The sequence below is a fragment of the Protopterus annectens genome, chromosome 6.part0, assembly GCF_019279795.1.
Source record: "Protopterus annectens isolate FY-2018-M chromosome 6.part0, PAN1.0, whole genome shotgun sequence".
Taxonomy (NCBI): domain Eukaryota; kingdom Metazoa; phylum Chordata; order Ceratodontiformes; family Protopteridae; genus Protopterus; species Protopterus annectens.
In genome coordinates, this window is record NC_056737.1 from 272,489,842 (window position 1) to 272,515,055 (window position 25,214).

General features: G+C 42.5%; 1 protein-coding gene across 1 annotated transcript in view; it reads left to right on the forward strand.

Annotated features, from left to right (window-relative positions):
* Nucleotides 1-25,214, forward strand: part of PALS1 (protein associated with LIN7 1, MAGUK p55 family member) — a 2,503,255-nt gene that overhangs the window by 1,678,246 nt on the left and 799,795 nt on the right. The window lies entirely within an intron of this gene.

Sequence of the window (25,214 nt, forward strand, 5' to 3'; positions counted from 1 at the left end):
TAGGACACTGTTTTGTATGCCTTACCTTTTGAACATTATTCTGTCACACACTAGTCCTACCACTTTGTGCCAGTTGGCTGTAGAACCTCTGACGTTATCTTTAACTTTGTTATTCAGCCTTAGCTTCTCTTCAGCTACACCTCCCATTTATTTGAAGCAGTTAACATCTCCCACTGTTTTTCCTTCTGAGTTTTAAGCTTCCCAACATTTCCTGTATTTGCAGTCATGATTAATTTCTTGTTGGTACTCAGTTTCATGCCATGTGCCTAAAGTTTTGCATTCCAGTCCTGTCATTTGCTACATTTCCTGTTCAGACTCTGTCATTTTGTAGTGCCATGTCCTCTGCATACTGCAGCATTGTTGGTCTTTCTCCCTAGATCTGTCTGTCTGATGGTAGGTAGTTCATTATCAGCATGAATCAGCAGTGGGCTTAGAAGTGAGCTATGTTGCATATTCACTCCCGCTGAGATCCCCTCAGTGAGTCTGAACACTGTTCATACTTTGTCATTGGGTCCCTGTACATAACCTACACTAATTCTCAGTCTTTCCAGGGCTTTGAACTATTTATCTTTATTGATTGATTGATTGAGAGATTGCTTGCTTTTGTGAACTGGGAAAGTATAACTGGGTCCATGACCCCTTTTCAGTGGAGGCCCTGGGAAGAAAGTTCCTGAAAAGTGCTAATAATGAGCATTGCCTACATGAAGTTACAAAATCAGTGACTGTAACAGATTTTGCAATAGCTGGTATGACAAGTTTTATGTGCAATATTTACAGTCATTAGTATAACAAGTTTAACAATGGCACGTTTTATATACAATATTTACAATGCTTGATATGCCAAGTATCCCATACAGTATTTTACAAAGGCGGGATAGATAATACTGTAAGTGGTAGAATTAGCGTAGGAGTTAAAGTGGAGTAAAATTAGTTTGAGTAATAAGTCAGAGTTAAAAATAGTAGTAGTAGACATTTACTGCATTTGAGTGCAGAAAAAGGGCAATAATAAAATTAGGAGGCAAAGTTATTTACTAGAGTGACCGAGGAAAGGTTAGAATCTGTGCAGGAGATGGAAGGAAAAAAGAAGGTAGGATGAGAAAAGAAAACAGGAGAGGAGGCCGAAAGGGTAGGAGAAGGAAAAAGGGTTAACCAGATGGCGGGGACAGAAGTTAGTGAAAACAATCAGAAAAAATATAATAGTTTAGTCAGGGAGGGGGAGAGGTTACCTTCAAGAGCTGAAAAATAGGTGATGCTGTAAATTGGAGTTTGTTTTCCAGGGGAAGATATTAGACTGGAGCACAACATTGGTAGTCCTATGTTAGGTGAAACATTTGTTGAAGTTTGAATGATCTGTGTGTGTGTTCCTGTTTAAGGGGAAGTGGAATACTATTCCAGATTCTGGAGATGCAGCTGGAGTAGAGTTACCTGCAGAATAGTTTGTTTTGGATATTTGCCCTAAGGGTTGATCTGAGGAAGACAGTGCTCATTGTGGTCAACATGGTGAATTATATGTGAAAGGCAAGACAATTTTGAGGTTTGTTTGAGATTATGGTTGGTAAGAAGTTGGGAGAATGTGTGAGATAGTGAGGCTTTTCAAGCCAGTGCAGCTGCTTAAGAGCCAGACCGTGATGTTTTTTATGAGTGAGATTTGCAGTGAAGTTAGCAATTTTGTTATAGCACTATCCCGGTTTGCACAGCTTTGTAGCTTGGACGTTGGCAAGTTCTTGATGAAGAATACAGAAGTGAAGGCAGTATGCTTTCTAGCAGTGTCTGACATGTTAAGGTTTGATTCTACACAGGTTGCCTTGTTTTTCAACTGTGTGCTGGAATTAGTGGTCAACATTTAGATTTTAATCTGTAAAAACAGCTAGGAGTTTTGTATGCGGTACAAATTCAATTTTGCTGTGGTTTGAAGAGATTATATTGAAATGAGATTTTAAGGATATAAATTGGTTTGTAAAAAGAATTTTGATTTCTTAAGATTTAAGAACAGCTATGAGTTAACCATATTTCAGTTGAGGTAAGAGAGTCTTAATTTTGTATTTGGCGAGTGTTAAGGTGTTGTGCAGCACAAATAAGTGTAGAGTCGCCAGCGTATTGTATGATGACGGTGCTTTTACTTGTTGAGGGGCGGTCATTGATAAAGTTGTTTGCATATAGGGCCTAGAATGGATCCCTGGTGGAAACAGGCTGATACAGGCAGGATATGTGAGCAATGATTTTGCTGTTTAACACTTAGTAATGTATTGGCAAGTTAGCAATGGAACCAGAACAAAAAGGAGTTTGAGTGTTCTAAATTGGAGAGTTTCTGTAAGAGGAGATGGTGAGAGATTGTCAAAAGCTTTTGATGAAGGCATAGAGGACAGAGAGTCTTACCATTATTTCTGCTTGTCAACTGTGGGATGGTGGAACAAGAAAATGCTGGGTAATGTGAGAGAGAAGTTGGGTCTAACTATATTTGTCAAGAATTTTGGCCAAAGGCTGTTGGATGGTATTTGGGGATTTCATTGCGGCTGTTGCCTTTGTGAAGTGGGAAAATGTAAGTTTTTTTTTTTTTTTTTTTTTCTGATGAAACAGTTTATTAGAATATTGACTGGGTAGGCATGTGACTGCTGCAAGTTTAAGATATTCAAGTGGCAAGTTTCAGATGCTAGTGTGACTGGCTTATGATTTAAGAAGGTGTCTTTTTATGGTAGTGGTTGAAATAGGCTGTAGTGAAAAGGAGTAGGGGTTATTGCTGAGCTGTGATTGGAGTTGTGTGGTGTACAGTAGGGTGTGTTACTAACTGGGTAGGAAACTGAATAGTGTGTGTGAATACACTGACTGTGTCTGAGTCCTTTTTATTAGTTTGTGCTTGAGTGGATCTTCCAAGGTGAAGACTTTTTTATGGAGTACCAGAAAGATTTTGGATTGTTGTGGCTCTTTTCTTGGTTGTTTGTGTCAGTTTTTTTTTTTCGTTTAACAAGGTATTAAGTATGATTTCTGAGGTGATGTTCTTCATCTCACATTGCTGCAGTCCTAACACTTGGGGTAGTCCGCTGTCCCAGTCGGCCCGAATACCAAAGTATAAGGCTGACGTCAGTCAAGGCGCATTTGTCTGACATCAGGACGTCCGGGTACAAATGCGCATGACCGACGTCATATCCTCAGTCTTTTTTGCCGCATGGTCCGATGCAGAAGCAGTATTGCGAGTGCAGGTTGGCGTTCTGAAATTTTCTGAAGTCGGAGTTTCAGACCGAATCAAAGTTGGCTAAGTACCCGTTGGGAATATTTTGGTTTTTTCTTGCCTCAGTATTTAACCGGATGTCAGAAAAAGTGAATAACTGTATTTCTTGTGGGAAACAGATACCTCATAGAGATTACCATACATTGTGTATACCTTGCTTAGGGCCTGAGCACGACGTTGTTGGCTGTCGCTCTTGTGCTAGATTTAACAAACGCACTATTAAGAGAAGATTAGATTGTGCCAGGTTAGTTTTTGGGAAGCGTTGTAATTACAACATGCCGTCGGATGCTCCGACGCCCGCTTCGTCTAAAAAGCGCAAGGACAAAGCAGCGAAGCCTAGGGTGGAAGAACCGTCTGTCCCGGACGTCGGTTCTTTAGAGGGCTCGGTGGAGCCGGTGGTTCTACCAGAAGTTCCTTTGGATTCTCAGGGAGAGACTTTACTGTTACAAGATGTGTCCTCTCAGGAGGTAGGCCAGGCTGAAGGGGCTTCTCAGGTAGCTGTTCCTTCCTAAGGTGGTTAGGCCCTCCCCTTCTGTTTCCAAGGCTCCTTCTAGAGGCAGGCCAGGGTTAACTTCTGTGGGGGTCTCTCCTAGTTCTTCAGGGTCTCTGCCTAAGAAACATATGCTTAAAATGGCAGAAGATTTGATTACTATGATTAGAGGTTCTATACCCCCCCCCCCCTGATAAGAGGCCTAGGGTGGAACCTGAGCTTGAGAGTTTTGAGCAGTGTTCGGAGGCTTCTGAGTCTTCGGCTGAAGACTTGCAGGAGTATCCTCCTTATTCTGATTCTGATGTAGATGACTCTACACCTTCGGCTTCTCCTCCTGAGGATTTTTCTTTTTCAGAGACCCTTCATTCCATGAGGGAGCATTTTAAATGGGAAGGTCAAGATTTCTCTGATTCTAGGAAAAGGCTTAGGGAATTTTTGTTTCTACCCCAGCATAGGCCTTTAGCTATACCTCCTGTTCTGGATGTGGTAGAGGATGTTTTTGCAGAGGCTTCCCTGAACCCTGATTCTTTGCCTCCTGCCCCAGTTAAACCGGACAGGTATTATAGGGTGCCTGAAGCTCATAAGTATCTTTTTAAGAGTCCTAGGGCAGACCCAGAAACTGTTTCTCAGGGCCCTAAAGGTGTTAAGGCTTCTGTTGTTAAAAATCCTGTTCCTTCTGATAAAGAGGCAAGGGCTTTGGATAGATGGGGAAAAAGGTGTATACTTCTTCCACTTTAGCCATGAGGGCTTTGAATTGCCAGTTTCACATGTTGAAATACCAAAATTATCTCCTTTCACAATTGCAGTCTAAGGTAGATGCTCTGGCGGAAGGTATTGAGTGTAAAGAGTTGCAGGATTTAGTTCATGTTTCTGAACAGGTGGGTAAGCATTCCTTGCAATGTGGTTTTGATGCTGTACAGGCCTCTTCGAGGGTGGCAGCCACTGGTTCTGTTCTTCGAGGCACGCCTGGCTCAGGGATCAGAATTTAGCTGAACATGTAAAGACAAGGATTTTAGATGCTCCTTTACAATCTGATGTGTTATTTGGTGCCTGTGGACGCAGTTTTAAAGAAAATGGAGGACAAGGCTAAGTCTATGCAGACTGTTAAAGATTTTTGCAGGTTCAGCCTCCAAAGTTTAGTAGAAATTGGCCTACTAAGGGGTGGACTTATCCTTCTTATGATTCTCAGTCTAGGGGTAGATCTAGACGTGGTAGGGGCAGAGCTCAAGGTTCTTTTAGGCCTAGAACAGGCAGTTCACCTGCCCAGTCTTCTGGTGAGGGCAGGGGTCAGTCCTTTCGTAAGCAGACCCAATGACTTGCCTTTTCAGCTGCCAGAGCCTTCTCGTCTGGCAGCACCTTTGGGAGGAAGGCTGGCACTTTTCAAAGAAAACTGGAGTGTTATTACCCAAGACAGATGGGTATTGGATATCGTTCACCACGGTTACAGGTTTTATTTCCATACCTTGCCTCCTTTCAAAGGCATGCCAGACATTCCTCCTATACAAAGAAAAGAGGCTCACAAGCAAATTTCTCTGTTGCTCCAGATAGGGGCCATTCAGCGGGTTCCTGTGCCAGAAAGGGGCCTAGGATTTTATTCTCTCCTGTTCATAGTACCAAAAAGGGGAACACGTGGAGACCAATTTTGGATTTGTCTATCCTCAACACTTATTTGGACATTCCCAAGTTCAAAATGTTGACGTTACAACAGCTTTTACCTCTGCTGGGCAAAGATCACTGGATGGTAACTTTAGATCTCAAGGAGGCTTACCTTCATGTGCCTATCAGACTCAGGTGCAGGAAGTATCTGCGTTTCCGAGCTGGAAATTCCCATTATCAGTTCTCTGCATTGCCCTTTGGCTTATCTACTGCGCCCAGAGTATTCACAAAAGTTCTGGCTCCAGTTGTAGCTTTTTTCAGGCTAAAAGGAATACAAATCTATCCTTACTTGGACGACTGTCTGATTTTGGCTCAAGAAAAGGACGAGCTTCTTCAGCATCTGGAATATGTGATAGCAGTGCTAAGATGCCTGGGGTATTCTGTGAACGAAATAAAGTCCAGTCTAGTACCCTCTCAAGACATGTGCTTTCTGGGTGTGAGACTGAATACAGCAGCCCAGATGGCCTTTTTAACCTCGGACAAACAAAAGAGTCTATCCCTTTACTTCCATCAACTATCTCATCAGTCCGTGCTGACTGCAAGGACAGTCCTTCAAGCATTAGGGTTCATGGCATCTTGTATTCTGGTGCTTCCCAATGCCAAACTGCATATGAGGAAGCTACAATGGTATCTCAAAAATGTATGGACACAGCACTGCCAGGAACTGGACACTGTCATTCAAATAATACCTTGCATTCAAAAGGAATTTTTGTGGTGGGCTCAGGAATGTCACCTAAACAAGGGACTCTCTGTGACCCGGCCAGAGGCGAGTCAGATTCTAACGACAGATGCCTCAGACATAGCTTGGGGAGCTCATCTGAATGGAAAGTGGATACAAGACAAGTGGCCTGCCAGACTACAGCATCTACATATCAACATGAAGGAGATGTTAGCAGTCCAGTTTGCATTGATGGCTTTCAAGGAGTTACTTCTTCCAGGGCAGGTGTTGATTCTAACAGACAACACAACTGTCATGTGGTACATCAACAAGCAAGGGGGAACACATTCTTATCCTCTATGCAGGCAAGCAATGATTTTGTGGGAGACTGCGCTCATCTTGCAGCTTACTCTTCAGGCAAGATTTCTGCCAGGAGCACAGAACTCCTTAGCAGATGTATTAAGCAGGCGAATCATGGATCCCCACGAGTGGAAACTGGATCTTCATGTATTTCAAAAATTGACAGTGTCATGGGGAACTCCAGACATAGATCTGTTCGCTTCTCCACTAAACCACCAGCTGCCAAAGTTTTGCACGAAAAGTTTTCATCACACAGCTTGGAAAGTGGATGCTCTTTCGTTCAGTTGGGAAAATCTTCATGTGTATGCCTTTCCACCTCTGCCTCTCCTCCCAAAGGTACTCCTAAAGGTCAGACAAGACAAGCCAAGGATGATTTTGATAGCTCCAGATTGGCCTCGCAACACTGGTACCCATTACTGAGGAATCTGGTAAGAAAGCCTCCATGGCCTTTACCTTTAATTCCACACCTTTTGTCTCAGAGGGACGGTCATCTACTCAATGTCAAGCTTCACTCTCTTCATCTAACAGCCTGGCATATTCTGTTTTGAACCACAGCAGGTCTCAACTTCCTCAACAAGTTTTGAATGTGATTATGGAAGCCAGAAGACCTAGTACACGTAAAGTGTATGCAGAAAAATGGAAGAGATTTTTATTTTGGAGTGCAGCAAAGGATTTGGATGTTTCTGAGCCTAATTTGAGTGTGGCTCTTCAATATCTTACTGAGCTATTGGACAAAGGTTTGTCTTTCTCTTCCATTAAGATTCATGCTGCAGCATTTTCAGCTCACTATGATTGTGACCCACCATTGTTTTCTCATCCTTTGTTCAAGCAATTTCTTAGAGGGGCAAAGAATATAAGACCCCCACGAAGAGCTCCTACTCCTGCTTGGGACCTCAATTTTGTGTTGGAGAAACTTACTCTACAACCTTTTGAGCCTGCGGCTACTGCTGAGTTGAAATACTTGTCATGGAAGACTGCTTTTTTGTTGGCCATTACTTCTGCAAGAAGGGTTTCTGAATTGCAGGCCCTTATGGCGGTGGAGCCTTTTTTGATTTTTCATAAGGATAGGGTATCATTACGTACTAATCCTTCATTTATGCCTAAGGTGGTTTCTAGTGTGGCTTTAAACCAAACTATTCATTTGCCTACTTTTTATGCAGATCCCCAAAATAGGGGGTAAAAGATTTTGCACACTTTAGATGTACACAGGCAGTTGCATTATTATTTAAGCAGGACTAGGGATTTTAGGCAGTCTCAGCAGTTGTTTGTTTCTTTTGCTTTGAGTTCTCAGGGCAAGCCTGTGTCAAAACAAACTATATCTAAGTGGATTGGGTTTTGCATTGCATTCTGTTACTCCCATCATGGCAAGGAGATTCCAGCTGGGATTAGGCCTCATTCCACTAGGGCTACTGCCACTTCAACAGCATTTCTATGGGGGGTGGCAACTAAGGATATTTTGGAGGCAGCTACTTGGAGTTCAGTGCATACTTTCTCCAAGCATTACCACCTTCCTCTCTATTCTAAGTCCAGGGCTGGTTTTGCCACTGCTGTGTTGCAGGGCATTTTGGCAGCTCCTGCTTCATTATAGTTTAGCCATCCTCCCTTACCTCTGCTTTGGGATTCTACCCAAGTGTTAGGACTGCAGCAATGTGAGATGAAGAACATAGTACAGTTTTGTACCTACCATAAATGTAGATGTTCGAAGATCCACATTGCTGCAGTCCAATTTTCCCTCCCTCCTTCCCCTCTGTGTTTAGGGGTGGTTGTGTGGGTGAGGTTCTATTTTTTGTACATTTGTATATATTGTACATATTTTAGGCACAGGAGTGTTTTGGTGTTTTTTGGTTTTGGCCTTATCTTTTTAGGGTCTTCTGACATCTGGGGCAAGAAAAGACTGAGGATATGACGTCGGTCATGCGCATTTGTACCCTGACGTCCTGATGTCAGACAAATGCGCCTTGACCGACGTCAGCCTTATACTTTGGTATTAGGGCCGACTGGGACAGCGGACTACCCCAAGTGTTAGGACTGCAGCAATGTGGATCTTCGAACATCTACATTTATGGTAGGTACAAAACTGTACTTTTTGAATTCTGCAAGTTTGTTTTATTTTTGGTATAGGTCTTCCAGGCTTTGTCCCTTAAACGCATATATGTTTTTTTGTGTTTCAAGTTAGCCAGGGAGCTGAATTTGATTTTGTCTCTGTTTGTTCTGAGTGGGGCAAGGTCATTTAGAATATTCATGAAGGTTTTGTTGGCCTCAGATACTGCTGCTTCTAGTTGGACATGGACTAAGTTGAACCAGTTGCATTGTTATAGGTTGGTGATAAAAATGTATTTGTTAAAATTTGTAAGGTTGCAGACTGTGCTGATGTGAGGAACTTATTTGGTGTTAACTTTCTAATCATAAAAGCTGGTAGCTGGTCAGTTAGTTAGCTTGTGTTCCACTGGAAGAGAATGTTTTGAAAGAGGGTGAGAATCCAGTGGTTCCCTAATTGCTGGGGGAGGGTGGGGATGAGTGGGTGAGAGGATGTGCTATGGAATATCTTATAGGTTTGTGGCATTTGCTGAATTGATGGAGTTACTGGAGAACCAGTCAATGTTAAAGTCGACTAATATTATTTTTTTCTTGTGGAATATTGAATGTGGCCCAGCAAAATAGGTCTGCTGTATTTGATAGTATTACCAGGTGGTATATAGGTGCCAGTAATGCAAAGTGATTTTTTCAGTTACGTTTAAGGAGTACGATGAGGATTTCAGCATTTGTAAGGTGCGTGTGTGTGTGGGGGGGGGGGGGTGGAATTATAAGTTGAGTGCTCTATATGGGGAGATTTTTTTTTACAAAGTAATAGCAACTCCTCCTCCTTTTTTTTATGTTATCTCTCCAGTCTTATAATTCTTGTAATGTTATAGGGTGGTTTAGAACAATAATGTTGGGATTACAGTATGTTATCCAGGCATGAGAATCTTCTGTCTTGTTTTAAATGCTTCTAAGGTTTAAGTGGATGATGCGCTTGGAATGTGTATTGTGTGGTCAAAAGTAGTGTGAGTTTGAAGGGTGGGAGTTGTTTGCGGGAAGTGAGGAGGGGTCATAGGACCATGGTTTGGGTGAATGTCATCACTCAAGTGGATGTTTAGAGGGATATGTCCATTTGGTTTTAATTTTTGTATTTTTTGAGTTAGACGTATAATGGAGTTTTTTTAATGCACAAATCGTTGGTAGTTTTTTCTCCCTGGATCACCTCTGTAACTGAGATATGCACAGTAGGGCTAACCAAATTAACAAACAGTCATTGATTCTGTATAAGAGTGTATGAATGAACAGAGCAGAATAATTCAGTGGGTGTCCACTCTGCTGATATAATGACTAGTATCTACCAATTCAAGCCTATGAGTTGCATCTGACTCCTTTAGTGACCCAGTAAATGGCCATCATCATATACTGAGTTTGCTGGGTAAGGAGGGAAATGGAAGTAGATTGCTAGCACATACATATGCACACAACTGTATGCTATTTAAAAGATGCCAGTCTACTTACCTAAGATCTTTGTAATGTGATAGGAAACTGGAGCGCCCATGGAAAATGCACATAAACACAGAGGGTATGCAGACACTACAAAGAAGACGCTCTACATCCAAGAACCGAACCGGAGAACCTCGTGCTGTGAGTTGATCCTGCTACCCATTGCTGTGCTTTACTGCCCAATGAATAGAGTAGAGTAGAATAGAATAATTATAATCTCACACCTTGCCAGTCTAGTACCATTTACAAGCATAAGTTTTATTGGGTGGGAGGTGCAACTGTAAACTGTTGGACTGCATTATTTAAGTAGAAGAACAATTGAGCTCCATAAGGAAGTAAGTTATCACAGACCCATAGAAGCTACCACTGGTCTCCAAGCTTGGAAGCGGAGGTGTGGGCCTTCCATTTGTATAGGGGTTGACTGAAGGTTTTAATTAAGAAAAGGATTTTGCACTGTAGTAGCCTAATGGTGGCAAAGAAGTATTGTCTAGCGAAGAAAATTATTGCTATTGAGGCATATGGCAGAAGATGTGTTGACGGTAGGTGATCTAAATCAAAGGCCTAACATTCACAGCTGATAAGTTAGAGGGGAGTGATTTATCAGTTATTGCTCTGATGGTGATTTTATGTTTTGGGTAGTTTTGTAGAAATTTGAAAATCTAGTAATTTGTAAATGCCTGTTTCATTGAAAGCAAGAGGGAGCTTTATAACTGGTTGAGATTAAATTTATATAAACATTTTTTTGAATGCAGTATGTTTAAACTAGCGTTTATAGTGAGTAGTTTTATTTCATATTTTTCCACTGTTTGGGGGGGGGGCAAGCAAGCAATAATGCCAGATGGGGTTAGTAAGAAATCTTCCTGGGGGGGTCCTGACATTATAAGTGGAGGGTCTCCCTACCCCTAAAAGGTCTGTTATTTCCATGTACCACCCACCATGGATGGCATTATTTTGCTTAAAATATGGACCAACATTCAGTTGTTTTGTAAAATGTATGTAGTTCTGCTTAATGTGTAAAAGTTGGTGTAAAATATACATTTGTTGGAGGAGGTGTTTTTATATCCAAAATACAGGTCATGTAAGTGTTTACTGCAGACATGTATGAGCGTGTGTGTGTGTGTGTATGTATGTATGTATATATATATATATATATATATATATATATGTATATACGCACACACCCCACACCAAAAAAAACAGATGTAGGGAGATGCACTCAAACGGCTGCAGGGGTAGAGGTAGTTTCACATGTGTGCAATTAGTACCAAAGACACCCAGATGCTCACACATGCTCAGAAACGCACAGACAAATATGCCCACCAACTGCATGAATTTTTTGAGTGTACACACCTCAGATATTTATTTATTTAGTCTGTTATTTTAAACATGTTAATTGGGATAGAGCACTGATCCCATTGGACCTGTTTCGGTCTCAGCCGGGGGGTAAACGCAATAGGCACATAACATTATATACAAAGTGAAAGATAAAATGGTGTGAATACATCTGTTATATACAAAATTAATATCAGTTAACTTGAGGGCATAAAGATAATAGATGCATGATATACTGACTGACAAAACGCAATGTATTCATTATATAATAAGTGGGTATCTGAGTTGGCATTTGGAAAGAATCACGATGAAATGTTGAGTCACAGCAGGCTATGTAGAGAGAAGTACTGTAAGACGAACAGTGGCATTTTGCATAAGTCTTGTAATGTGCTTTTAGTTCTGATTGAAAAATGGTGTAAGAGGAGTGATCTTTAGGAAAAGGGAGAGCATTCCACTGTTTGGGAATAAGGATTGAGAAAGAATGGTGTGTGCACTAAAACCTGGTTTGGAGGAGAGGACCTGAGTGGTTGTTTTCTAAAGTTTTAAGATTTCTGATTGTAATCAGATGAATAAGTGCATAAATACTGGCCGTAGTACTATAGTTTAACTTAGTTCTGTCAGATGAGCACAGTGGAAACCATTACAACTCCCCCAGTAGAAGGTTATGTGGTGCCCTGTGCTGTTCTTCAAACTGACATTCCCCAAACTGAAAACCGATGGAGGAGTGCAAAAATAAAAGGGCTTCTCAAAGCCCCCCCCCCCCAAAAAAAAAAAAAAAAAACAGCTCTTTGCTCTGAAACTATAGCAAGTTGTATGCTGAAAATCCAGCATGCAGTTTGCTATAGATCCTGTGTTGTGTTTTCCATCCAGCTCAGTGTATGGGCTATCAAGTCTGACCTTTGAGACTTTTTTCCCTAAGCTCTCAGTTCTGTTGCTTAGGGTCCTCCCCTATCCATAATTCCCCAGTTGTCCCCTGCAATAAATGAGCTCACTTTTATTGCCTGAAAGGAGGTCCAGACGTGATCCATAAGGGTTCAATGCTCAGTGAGAGCTAAATCACAGTTTATTTGATATTTCTGACTATTTGTAGTTTAGGTCCTTCATAGTTTCTGTATTTCTCCAGTTTTTATCCCCTTGTTCTAAGATTTTTCCATAGTAAAAATCTTTCTGTGCTAGAGTTTCCTTGGGAAGTTTTTCTTCCTGTCTTTTTCCCCAACCTGGTTTTAAAAGAAACAAAAAAGTCTTTATAGTTGTATTTCATTGCTATTTCTGTCTTTGTACTACTGTTCTGGGATTGTTGTACGGAACTTTGTTCCCAGATGTCCAACAAGGCCTGTGGCTTTAAAAAATGCAGTACCTGTGAGCACAAGATTCCCACTCAGGATCTATCCAATCTGTGTATTAACTGCTTGGGGGTTGACCATCTAAACATTGAATGTGAGTCTTGTGCTTCCTTTGGGGCCAGAGCTCTGTTTTATCATAGAAACAAACTGGTCTTAGAGTCTTCTTGCCTGTGCTGTCACTTCAGCATTTCCTTCCCCAAAGAAAATTGATAAGACTACGATCTGACATCAATTTTCATTCATTGCCAAACCAGTGGGTTTGGATCTGAACCTCTGATCCAACTTGGCTGTTACTGTAGCTTGTGGCCAACTGAAACTCTTGAGCTCCTCCCTACCCATAATGCACCAACCCCTAACCTACCTCAGATCTCTTTTGCAGCTTTCACATATAGATGTGGTCAGCTTTGCTCTTGAGCATATTTAAAAGATAAGTGCTTTTCAATAGTTTTTCTATTTTTCTATACCTGCATACACAAAGTGTGTTTCTCATACCATTGCTGGTATTTTTCCTTAGGCTTTAAAACCTTCTTTATTTACAAACTTTCCTTTTACACATTGGTGTATTTTTCACTACCATTGTTGTATTTGTTTGCTCTTTTCCTCCTCCTTACCCGTTTTAAAAAAAAAAAAAAACTATTTCCTTGCTTTTTTTGTATTATTCCATGATGTCTAAGAAAGGTTTTAAAAAGTGCAAAAAATGTGGCCATAAGCTGCCTTATTCTGACACACATGACCTCTGCATCTGCTGCTTAGGCCCAGAACACCTTAATGCGGACCGAAAAAAACAAATTAATCTTAGTGTCCACTGCAGACTTCTTTTTCAGAAGACATATCTGGAGTTCAGCACCCCCCAAATGCTCCAAAAAGTACCGTAAAAAGTTGGGTTCTTCAACTCCGTCGTCAACTGAGCCTGCAATCAAAAAATCTAAGTTGGATCCAGAGCCATCCAGCTCCAAGATTTCCTCAGCATCCCCTAAAATGCCTTCAGATCAGAGTACTTTGGCTCTGAAGGTACTTCCTCTGGTCTGATGTTTTCCAACTATAGATACAGTTCCTTCTAGGGTCCTGTCTCCCTTCCTTGAGAGGCATCGGTCCAAGTTGCCTTCTACTGCTTTGTCTCATTCTTCCAGGAGTCTCACTGAAGCCAATATGGATAGAATGATGAGGAAGATGTTCTTCATTCCACATTGCTGCAGTCCTAACTATTGGGTAGTCCGCTGTCCAGTCGGCCCGAATACCAAAGTATATGGCTGACGTCGGTCAGGGCGCATTAGACTGACGTCAGTACGTCAGGGTACTAATGCGCATGACCGACGTCATATCCTCAGTCTTTTTTGCCGCATGGTCCGATGCAGAAGCAGTTTTGCGAGTGCAGGTTGGCGTTCTGATAGTTTCTGAAGTCAGAGTTTCAGACCGAATCAAAGTTGGCTAAGTACCCCGTTGGGGAATATTTTTGTTTTTTCTTGCCTCAGTATTTAACCGGATGTCAGAAAAAGTGAATAACTGTATTTCTTGTGGGAAACAGATACCTCATAGGGATTACCATACTTTGTGTATATCTTGTTTAGGGCCTGAGCACGACGTTGTTGGATGCCGCTCTTGTGCTAGATTTAACAAACGCACTATTAAGAGAAGGTTAGACTGTGCCAGGTTAGTGTTTGGGAAGCGTTGTAATTATAAAATGCCGTCAGATGCTCCGACGCCGGCTTCGGCTAAAAAACGCAAAGATAAAGCAGCAAAGCCTAGAATGGAGGAACCGACAGTACCAGACGTCGGTTCTTTAGAAGGCTCAGTGGAGCCGGAGGTTTTGCCAGGTGTTTCTTTGGAGTCTCAGGGAGAGACTTTACTGTTACAGGATGTTTCCTCTCAGGAAGTAGGCCAGGCTGAGGGGGCTTCTCAGGTGGCTGTTCTTCCCTCTCTTCCTAAGGTGGTTAGAGCCTCCCCTTCTGTTTCCAAGGCTTCTTTGAGGGGCAGGCCAAGTTTAGCTTCAGTGGGGGTTTCTCCTAGTGCTTCAGGGTCCTTGCCTAAGAAACATATGCTTAAAATGGCAGAGGATTTGATTACTATGATAAGGGGTTCTATGCCCCCTCCTGATAAGAGGCCTAGGGTGGAACCTGAGTTTGAGAGTTTTGAGCAATGCTCGGAGGCTTCGGAGTCTTCGGCTGAAGACTTGCAGGAGTACCCTCCTTATTCTGATTCTGATGTGGATGATTCTACTCCTTCTGCTTCTCCTCCTGAGGATTTTTCATTTTCAGAGACTCTGCATTCCATGAGGGAGCATTTTAAATGGGAAGGTCAAGATTTCTCTGATTCCAGGAAAAGGCTTAGGGAATTCTTGTTTTACCCCAGCATAGGCCTTTAGCTATACCTCCTGTTTTGAATGTGGTGGAAGATGTGTTTGCAGAGGCTTCCCTGAATCGATTCTTTACCTCCTGCTCCAGTTAAACCGGATAGGTATTATAGGGTGCCTGAAGCTCATAAGTATCTTTTAAGAGTCCTAGGGCAGACCCGAAACTGTCTCTCAGGGGCCTAAAGGTGTGAAGGCCTCAGTTGTTAAAAATCCTGTCCCTCCTGATAAAGAGGCAAGGGCTTTGGATAGATGGGGTAAGAAAGTGTATACTTCTTCCACTTTAGCCATGAGGCGTTGAATTGTCAGTTTCACATGTTAAAATATCAGAATTATCTTCTTTCACAGTTGAAATCTAAGGTGGATGCTCTGGCGAAGGTATTGAGTGTAAAGAGTTGCAGGATTTAGTTCATGTGTCTGAACAGGTGGGTAAACATTCCTTGCAGTGTGGTTTTGATGCTGTGCAGGCCTCCTCCAGGGTGGCTGCCACTGGTTCTGTTCTTCGTAGGCACGCCTGGTTGAGAGATCAGAATTTAGCTGAGCATGTTAAGACAAGGATTTTGGATGCTCCTTTACAGTCTGATGTGTTGTTTGGTTCGCCTGTGGAAGCAGTTTTGAAGAAAATGGAGGACAAGGCTAAGTCTATGCAAACTGTTAAAGATTTTTGCAGGTGCAGCCTCCAAGTTTAGTAGAAATTGGCCTACTAAGGGATGGACTTATCCTGCTTATGATTCCCAGTCTAGGGGTAGGTCTAGACGTGGTAGGGGCAGAGCTCAGGGTTCTTTTAGGCCTAGGACAGGAGTTCCCCTGCTCAGACTTCTGGTGAGGGCAGGGGTCAGTCGCTTCGTAAGCAGACCCAATGACCTGCCTTTTCAGCTGCCAGTTCATTCTCGCCTGGCAGCACCGTTGGGAGGAAGGCTGTCTCTTTTCAAAGAAAATTGGGATTTAATTACCCAAGACAGATGGGTTCTGGATATTATTCACAACGGTTACAGGTTTTATTTCCATACCTTGCCTCTTTTCAAAGGCATGCCAGACATTCCTCCTCTACAACGACAAGAGGCTCACAAGCAGATTTCTCTGTTACTCCAAATAGGGGCCATTCAGCCAGTTCCTGTGCCAGAAAGGGGCCTAGGATTTTATTCTCGCCTGTTCCTAGTACCAAAGAAGGGGAACACGTGGAGACCAATTTTGGATTTATCTACCCTCAACACTTATCTGGACATTCCCAAGTTCAAAATGTTGACGTTACAACAGCTTTTACCTCTGCTGGGCAAAGATCACTGGATGGTAACTTTAGATCTCAAGGAAGCTTACCTTCATGTGCCTATAAGACTAAGTTGCAGGAAGTATCTGCGTTTTCGAGCTGGAAATTCTCATTATCAGTTCTCTGCATTGCCCTTTGGCTTATCTACTGCCCAGAGTATTCACAAAGGTTCTGGCTCCAGTGATAGCTTACTTCAGGCTAAAAGGAATTCAAATCTATCCTTACTTGGACGACTGCCTGATTCTGGCTCAAGAAAAGGAAGACCTTCTACAGCATTTGGAATATGTCATAGCAGTGCTAAGATGCCTAGGGTATTCTGTGAACGAAATAAAGTCCAGTCTAGTACCCTCTCAAGACATGTGCTTTCTGGGTGTGAGACTGAATACAGCAGCCCAGATGGCCTTTTTAACCCCGGACAAACAAAAGAATCTTTCCATTTACTTCCATCAACTATCTCTTCAGTCCGGGCTGACTGCAAGGACAGTCCTTCAAGCCTTAGGGTTCATGGCATCTTGTATTCTGGTGCTTCCCAATGCCAAACTGCATATGAGGAAGCTACAATGGTATCTCAAAATGTATGGACACAGCACTGCCAGGATTTGGACACTGTCATTCAAATAATACCTTGCATTCAAAAGGAATTTTTGTGGTGGGCTCAGGAATGTCACCTAAACAAGGGACTCTCTGTGACCCGGCCAGAGGCGAGTCAGATTCTAACGACAGATGCCTCAGACATTGCTTGGGGAGCTCATCTAAATGGAAAGTGGATACAAGACAAGTGGCCTGCCAAACTACAGCATCTACATATCAACATGAAGGAGATGTTAGCAGTCCAGTTTGCATTAATGGCTTTCAAGGAATTACTTCTTCCAGGGCAGGTGTTGATTCTAACAGACAACACAACTGTCATGTGGCACATCAACAAACAAGGGGGAACACATTCTTACCCATTGTGCAGGCAAGCCATGATTTTATGGGAGACTGCGCTCAGCTTGCAATTAACTCTTCAGGCAAGGTTTCTGCCGGGAGCACATAACTCCTTAGCAGATGTGTTAAGCAGACAAATCATGGATCCCCACGAGTGGAAACTGGATCTTCATGTATTTCAAAAATTGACAGTGTCATGGGGAACTCCAGACATAGATCTGTTCGCTTCTCCACTAAACCACCAGCTGCCAAAGTTTTGCACAAAGAGGTTTCATCACACAGCTTGGAGAGTGGATGCTCTTTCTTTCAGTTGGAAAAATCTTCATGTGTATGCGTTTCCACCTCTGCCTCTTCTTCCAAAGGTGCTTCTAAAAGTCAGACAAGACAAGCCAAGGATGATTTTAATAGCTCCAGATTGGCCTCGGCAGCACTGGTACCCATTACTGAGTAGTTTGGTAAGGAAGCCTTCATGGCCTTTACCCTTAATTCCACACCTGTTGTCTCAAAGAGACGGTCACCTGCTCAATGTCAAGCTTCACTCTCTTCATCTAACAGCCTGGCATATTCTGTTTTGAAAAACAGTAGGTCTCAACTTCCTCAACAAGTTTTAAATGTGATTATGGAAGCCAGGAGACCTAGTACAAGGAAAGTGTACGCAGAAAAATGGAAGAGATTTTTATTTTGGAGTGCAGCAAACAATTTGGAGATTTCTGAGCCAAATTTGAGTGTGGCTCTTCAATATCTTACTGAGTTACTGGACAAAGGTTTGTCTTTCTCTTCCATTAAGATTCATGCTGCAGCAATTTCAGCTCACTATGATTGTGACCCACCATTGTTTTCATCCTTTGTTCAAGCAATTTCTTAGAGGGGCAAAGAATATAAGACCCCCGTAGAGCTCCTACTCCTGCTTGGGATCTCAATTTTGTGTTGGAGAAACTTACTCTACAACCTTTTGAGCCTGCGGCTACTGCTGAATTGAAATACTTGTCATGGAAGTCTGCTTTTTTGTTGGCCATTACTTCTGCAAGAAGGGTTTCTGAGTTGCAGGCCCTTATGGCAGTGGAGCCTTTTTTGATTTTTCATAAGGATAGGGTATCTTTACGTACTAATCCTTCCTTTATGCCCAAGGTGGTTTCTAGTGTGGCTTTAAACCAAACTATTCATTTGCCTACCTTTTATGCAGATCCCCAAAATAAAGGAGAAAAGATTTTGCACACTTTAGATGTACACAGGCAATTGCGTTATTATTTGAGCAGGACTAAGGATTTTAGGCAGTCTCAGCAGTTGTTTATTTCTTTTGCTTTGAGTTCAAAGGGCAAGCCTGTGTCAAAACAAACTATTTCTAGGTGGATTGGGTGTTGCATTGCATTTTGTTATTCCCATCATGGCAGGGAGATTCCAGCTGGGATTAGGCCTCATTCCACTAGGGCTACTGCCACTTCAACAGCATTTCTCAGGGGAGTGGCAACAAAGGATATTTTGGAGGCAGCTACTTGGAGTTCAGTGCATACTTTCTCTAAGCATTATCACCTTCCTCTCTACTCTAAGTCTAGGGCTGGTTTTGCCACAGCTATTTTGCAAGGCATGTTGTCAGTTCCTGCTTCCTTATGATTTGCCAGCCTCCCTTACCTCTGCTTTGGGATTCTACCCAATAGTTAGGACTGCAGCAATGTGGAATGAAGAACATAGTACAGTTTTGTACCTACCATAAATGTAGATGTTCGAGGATCCACATTGCTGCAGTCCAATTTACCCTCCCTCCTTCCCCTCTGTGTTTAGGGGTGGTTGTGTAGGTGAAGTTATTTTCTGCTGTTATTGTATATATTGTATATATATATATTTTGGTGCAGGTATGTTGGGAATTTTTTGGCTTTTGGCCTTATCTTTTCAGGGTCTTCTGACATCTGGGGCAAGAAAAGACTGAGGATATGACGTCGGTCATGCGCATTAGTACCCTGACGTACTGACGTCAGTCTAATGCGCCCTGACCGACGTCAGCCATATACTTTGGTATTCGGGCCGACTGGACAGCGGACTACCCAATAGTTAGGACTGCAGCAATGTGGATCCTCGAACATCTACATTTATGGTAGGTACAAAACTGTACTTTTCTTTCAGTGCAAATACATATGGGGGTTCTCCTGGCTCTGACCCCCTTGGGTCAGGAAGTCTTCACTGGCTCTACTCCTCCAGTATCAGCTCCTTCTCTGATTCGACTCATCATTTCACAATCCCTGGATCAGAGTTTACCAAGACAGTCTGGTTTGGATTAAAGCGTAATGGTGTCTGTCAAAGGAAAAAACTTCAAAGACCAATACACGTAAAGTTCAGTTAAGGCACTTTAATTTACTTGCCGCAAGGAGACAAAAACATGCAAATACAAGGATTTGTCTAACTACTAACAGGAAAGTATGTTCATTCTTATACTGTTTTACAAGACATGGCCTTCTAAGCTGACGTAATCAAACACAACTTTTAGCATTGTTCTACAGCAGATGTTACTCAGATTTTCTGCTGACATGACTAGATTTGTGAGAAAACTTTCAGAAAAACAACCTGGCCTTGGTGATCAGTAATCCGTTTACAAGCTTCTATTGTCCAGTGTTGCATTTCAAGGTACTCTTCTAATACAGATACAAGCAAATGCTGATTGCAGTTCATATTTTCAAGCAAGCTTTGTCCTAATTATCTGTCACTTCTACAGCTGTGTATTTTCTCATAGCACGAGCAGAACTCCTTGCCTAGGTTTATATAAGTAGTATTGTTCTATTCATTATTTTCCTAACGCAAGCAGAAATCATCTGCTTCTCAGTAAATTTCCAAGGCACAAGCAGGATTTTAGCTAATAATACAAGGTCAGAAAGCATCTGCAGTTTGTACAGATTTATGCAGTATGAAATAGAATAAATGTGTTAACCCTTTTCAAGCTCTAAATGCACTAAGCATATTACTTAATACACACATTAATACATATTTTTCTAACAGTGTCCTCGGATTTAAATATTTTTGTGGAGTGCCCTGGCTCAAACGAGTTCAGAGTTGAGTGGCTCTCTGAACCAAAGCACCCAGTCGGAGCCAAGGTGTTGGAGTTGACTTTGACATTTTTGGAGCCATCTCTGCCCCTCTAAACTTCGTCCCTGGACAGACTCAGCTCTGGTCTCTGCCTTGGGGGATTACCTTCAGGACAAATAGAGCAGATGGGACAGAAGCATGGCTTCTTGGCTTCCTTCTGCCCAGGACAGTCTGCCTTTGAGGTAGTGGAGAGTTTTCTGTGCTTCGGCAAGATGGGATGATCTTAACCCCCCCCCCCCTTTGTGTCTTCCTTTAACTTCCCATTTGAATCTGCACCAAGAGTTTTGACATTTGACTACACAGGAGCAGCCATTCCAGCCCCTCCAGATTACCCAGCAGGGTATTACACTCTCTTCTGACACTTCTCGGAACATCCCAACAAAGAAGTACCCCAGAACAGAAAGTGTAAAAGGAAACACTTGGGAATCTATCCCAGAAAACACTGATTTCAATGAAGGGGAAGGATCCCTTAGATTACCACTCGAAGATGTCTCATTTTGAGACATTCTGGAGGTCTTCAAACAGGTTGGTTGGTCCTCCTAGAATCCTTCGGAGGCATCAGTGTTTCTGGAGGCATTTGGATCTGGCCCTTTTACCTCCTGGTTAACTCCACCCAATTATGAACTCATTGATTTGAGCTCTCAGCAGGTGTGGAAGGAACCTGATGCGGTTGAACGTATCCCCAAGAGACCAGACTTAATTCTGGCACCTCTGACAGGAAGAGAATGCTAAAGCAAGGGAGTACCAGTAGATGGCATGGTCGTGGCAGTGGCCACGAAGATGGAACTTGCAGAACAAAGTCCTGCTGTCCATCCCCGTAATAGAGAGTCCACGGCTTTGGACAGGTTCAAGAAGTGTGTGCTTCAGAAACCTCTGCTGTTAGGTCACTGAACTACTTTGCACATTTCACAAGGTTACAGAGATTTGATAAAGAATTGTCAAATACTCTTTCAGGGACCAATACTGCAGAGACTCTAGCTTCGGTAGCCTTCCAGTTGGCACCTCTTCAGTCCATCTCAAACTCGTCCATGAGGCTCATCTCTCATGCAGCTGTGGATACCTCAAGTACGGCGGGTTCAGGCATCTCAGTAAGGAGACATGCCTGGATGCCCTTGTGTGATTTTGTGGAGCCCTTCAAATCTTCTTTTGTCAATGCTGCCCTTGACGAATCTTCCTTGCTTAGCCCCAAAATGAAGGGCACACACACTCAGGTGCGAATAATGTGGAAAGAGACTGTCTGCTGTAGAAGTATGTTTTTCGTCGCCTCAAAGGACCTTTTCTAGGAACCAATGGGGGACAAAAAAAATGTGGTTCAGAAAATTTCAGGGTCCTTTCTAATATCCACGTGAAAATGGTTCCCCGAGAGGCAGAGGGGAGAAAGCTAATGGAAGACGTTGCCCATGTTATAGAGGTGGTCTGCAGAATCAGGGGTCTACAGACACTTGCTGGCAGGCCCTACCAACACTCCTGGAAGGAGGCTTGATTGTCCCCATCTGGAGACAATGGGGGGGGGTCATTTATCCATGCATCAGGGAGCCTGGATAGATGACACAAAAGACACTTGGGTGCAGAGGATTGTTTCTAGAGGTTATGCAAGTCCCTTTCCCTTCCACCTCGATTTTCACAAAAGTTTCCTGATCTTCCACCCAATCAGTGGAAAGCAGCAGCACTGGAAATACAAAAGCTGCAAGAAAAAAATCACCCAAGAAGTCCCACCAGTCCAGAAAGGATCTGGAACTTACTTAAGATTCTTTTTAGTGCCAAAGAAAACAGGGGACTGGAGACCAATTCCTGATCTCATCAACTTGAACAAGTCAGTTCGTCATTCAAAGTTTCGGATGGTCATGGTTCAGTCCATCCTGCCATTCTTCGGCAAGGATGATTGGATGTGCTTCATAGAAATTCAAGATGCGTACTGTACACATAAACATGAACAGTTGCTAGTCATTACCAGTTCCAAGCCCTGCCCTTTGGTCTCACCACAGGCCCCAGGGTGTTCAAATGCATGGCAGTGGTGGCAGCTCACTTGAGACTGCAGGGATCCCAGGTGTTTCTGTATTTAGAAAACTGGTTATTACCAATCTGACCAGGCATCTACTCATAATAGGCAGAGACCAGGTACTCCAAACTTGCTCCCTTCTGAGAATTACAATAAATTAGAACAAATCTCTGTCACAAACATCTCAAACACTGGAATTAATGGGACAAATTTCAATACAGTATCTGCTGTAACTTCACTTCCCCTAAACAGAATACAAACATTAAGATTCCAAGTCACAGAAATTCACAACACCAAAATTTCAGCCTGATTCTTTAAGCCTTGGGATCAGTGTCAGCGGCCATAATTCATATTCTCCTGGCACAATATTATATGACAATTCTTCAGTGGATGATGGTGTCCCAATCGTCAGGTCTTTATCAACAGATGTGTGTTCAAGTAAGGATCACACAGGCATGTAGGAAATACCTTTGATGGTGGATAAGGTCAGATCAGCTTTTAGAAGGCTGTCCATTCATTCTCCCTCAACCGAAGGCCATAGTGACCACAGACGCTTCCCAGATTGGGTGGGGGTCACTTTCTGGGGAAAACCACCCAAGGCACTTGGTTCCCCGAAGTGACCAATTTGCATGTAAACGCCTTGGAGGTGATAGCAGTGCTTTTAGTGTTGCAAGCTTTTCTTGATGCTCTACCTCTGGGGACAATTGCGATCCAAACAGACAATGTCGATAGTTTGGTATATGAACAAACAAGGAGGAACCAGGTCTTATCCCTTGAGTTGAGAAGTTGTGTGGCAATGGGTGATCTCATCCAGCCATTTTCTCATAGCAGCTCATTTTGGGAAATTCCAATGTGATAGTGACCAAATTGAGCAGATCCATTCTACTGCTTCATAAGTGATCTCTCAACTAAAAAAGTGACAGAAGCAATCTGTCAATGTGGCCAGCCTTGCTGCAACCTTTTTGCTTCTCTCCTAAATAGCAAGTGCAGCAGTTTTTTGCCCTACCCCCCCCCCCCAAACGGGGGTTCACCAAGGGATGCTTTGCTCCATGATTAACCCTGTGGTCTTCTCTGTAATTATCTACCAATCCCACTGATTCCCAAATTCCTACAAAAAGCTGCAAGGTTGAAGAGCAAAGTCATCTTAATTGCACCTTATTGACCTCGACAGGTTTGTTTCCCCTTCCTTTGGCCTCCTCTTTACCCAACTTGGATTCTGGATCCGATTCCAAACTTACTGTCTCATCCAACAGGCATTACTCATCTGGACATCTTCAATCTCAAGCTAACAGTGTGGTTTCTCTTCAGTTAATAGCCAGACAGCCTATGCAGTCATCCCCTGTCTGTCATATAATTTTGTCTTCCCATAACACTTCCACTAGGACAGTCTTCAAGAGCAAGTGGAAGAGGTTTGTTTGTTGGGCACATCAAAAACATATCGATCCATTTTCAACCCCTACACAAAGTGTCTTAGAGTTTTTGGCAGAAATTTTTAATGAGGGGGGGCTAGCTTTTCTACCATTAAAGTTAAATTGGCAACCGTCTCTAATCATGCATGAGTTGACAATTCTTCTTTAGCCTCTACTAAGATATGCAAGACTTTCCTAAAAGGTACTATTTTACTTAGACCACATTAGATCTTACTCCTCTGTGGGATTTGAGTCGTCTTTTGCAGGCCTTAATCCATTCACCCTTTGAACCAGCAGGAAAATATGATAAGTTTTTATGACTTTGAAGGCAATATTTTTATTGGCTATCACCTCTGCTAGGAGAATTTCAAAACTCCAAGCATTGTCCTCTAAACCTCCTTACTTGATTTTCCATAACGATAGTGTCGTTAAGAACCAGTCCTTCCTTCCTTAAGGTGGTGTCAGAATTCAGTATCAGTCAATTAACTTGCCCGTTTTCTTTCCAAAATTCAAAACCAAATGTGAATATATGTTACATTTGCTGGATATTCATAAACAGTTGTATTTCTACTTGCACAAAGAACAAAAGATATTAGGAAATATGATCAGTTATTTATATCCTTTGCATATAACAAATTAGGCAAATCTGTTACAAAGGTAACATTGGCAAGGTGGATTACAGACTGCATAGCCTTTGTGTATAATAAATCAGACATTTCATTGCCAAAACCTGTAAGAACTCGCTCTACAAGAGCTATGGCAGCCTCATCAGTATTTTTATCCAATCAATCCATGGGTGACGTGCATCTGCTACTTGGGCTAATCCTCATACCTTTTTTTACATATTGCAAATTGGATCTGGTCTCAAGGGGAAAAAACAACCTTTGGTTCATTCATGCTCAGCTCAGGAACATCCTTCCTTAGTCATCCCGGGATATCGGGTAGCTGGGCACCGTATCCCAATGGTTAAGGAATGAGTGAAAATTGACAATAGGTAAAGAAGTTATGTACTTGCCATAATGTTCAGTCTGTGTTGTCCATTTTCTTTCATCCTCAAGTCCCCACCCACCAACCCCTAATTTGTCATCATAGAATTCTGGAAGAATTGCATGCTATAAAGACACCACAGTGTCTTATATAGAGCTTCAGATATTGGTTTCCTTCATTAGGAACATTATTCTGATATTTAGTACTTCTGTCATGTAGCAAACAAGATCTGAGGTACGTTAGGGGTTTGTGCATTATGGGTAGGGAGGAGCTCGAGAGTTTCAGTTGGCCACGAGCTATAGTAAAGGCGGAGTCAGATCTGAGGTTCCAATCCGAACCCAGTGGTTAAGGAAGAATGAAAATGGGAAAAACAGATGGAATGTTATGGAAAGTACGCAACTTCTTTTTTATCAAAAATAAAGCCAGAGAGAGAAAAAACAAGAGTTAGAAGAAGAAAAACTAGAAATAAAAGCATTGTCCAAGAAATAGGCCACCGGATCTAACTTTCCAGTTGGGGCCAGCCCCAAAGAATCAGAAAATGATGGATCTGACACCAGGTCAGGGTTAGGGCCAGGTCCAAATGTCTTTTTCAGCATGCTGCTTCTCCCCAGTACTGGCA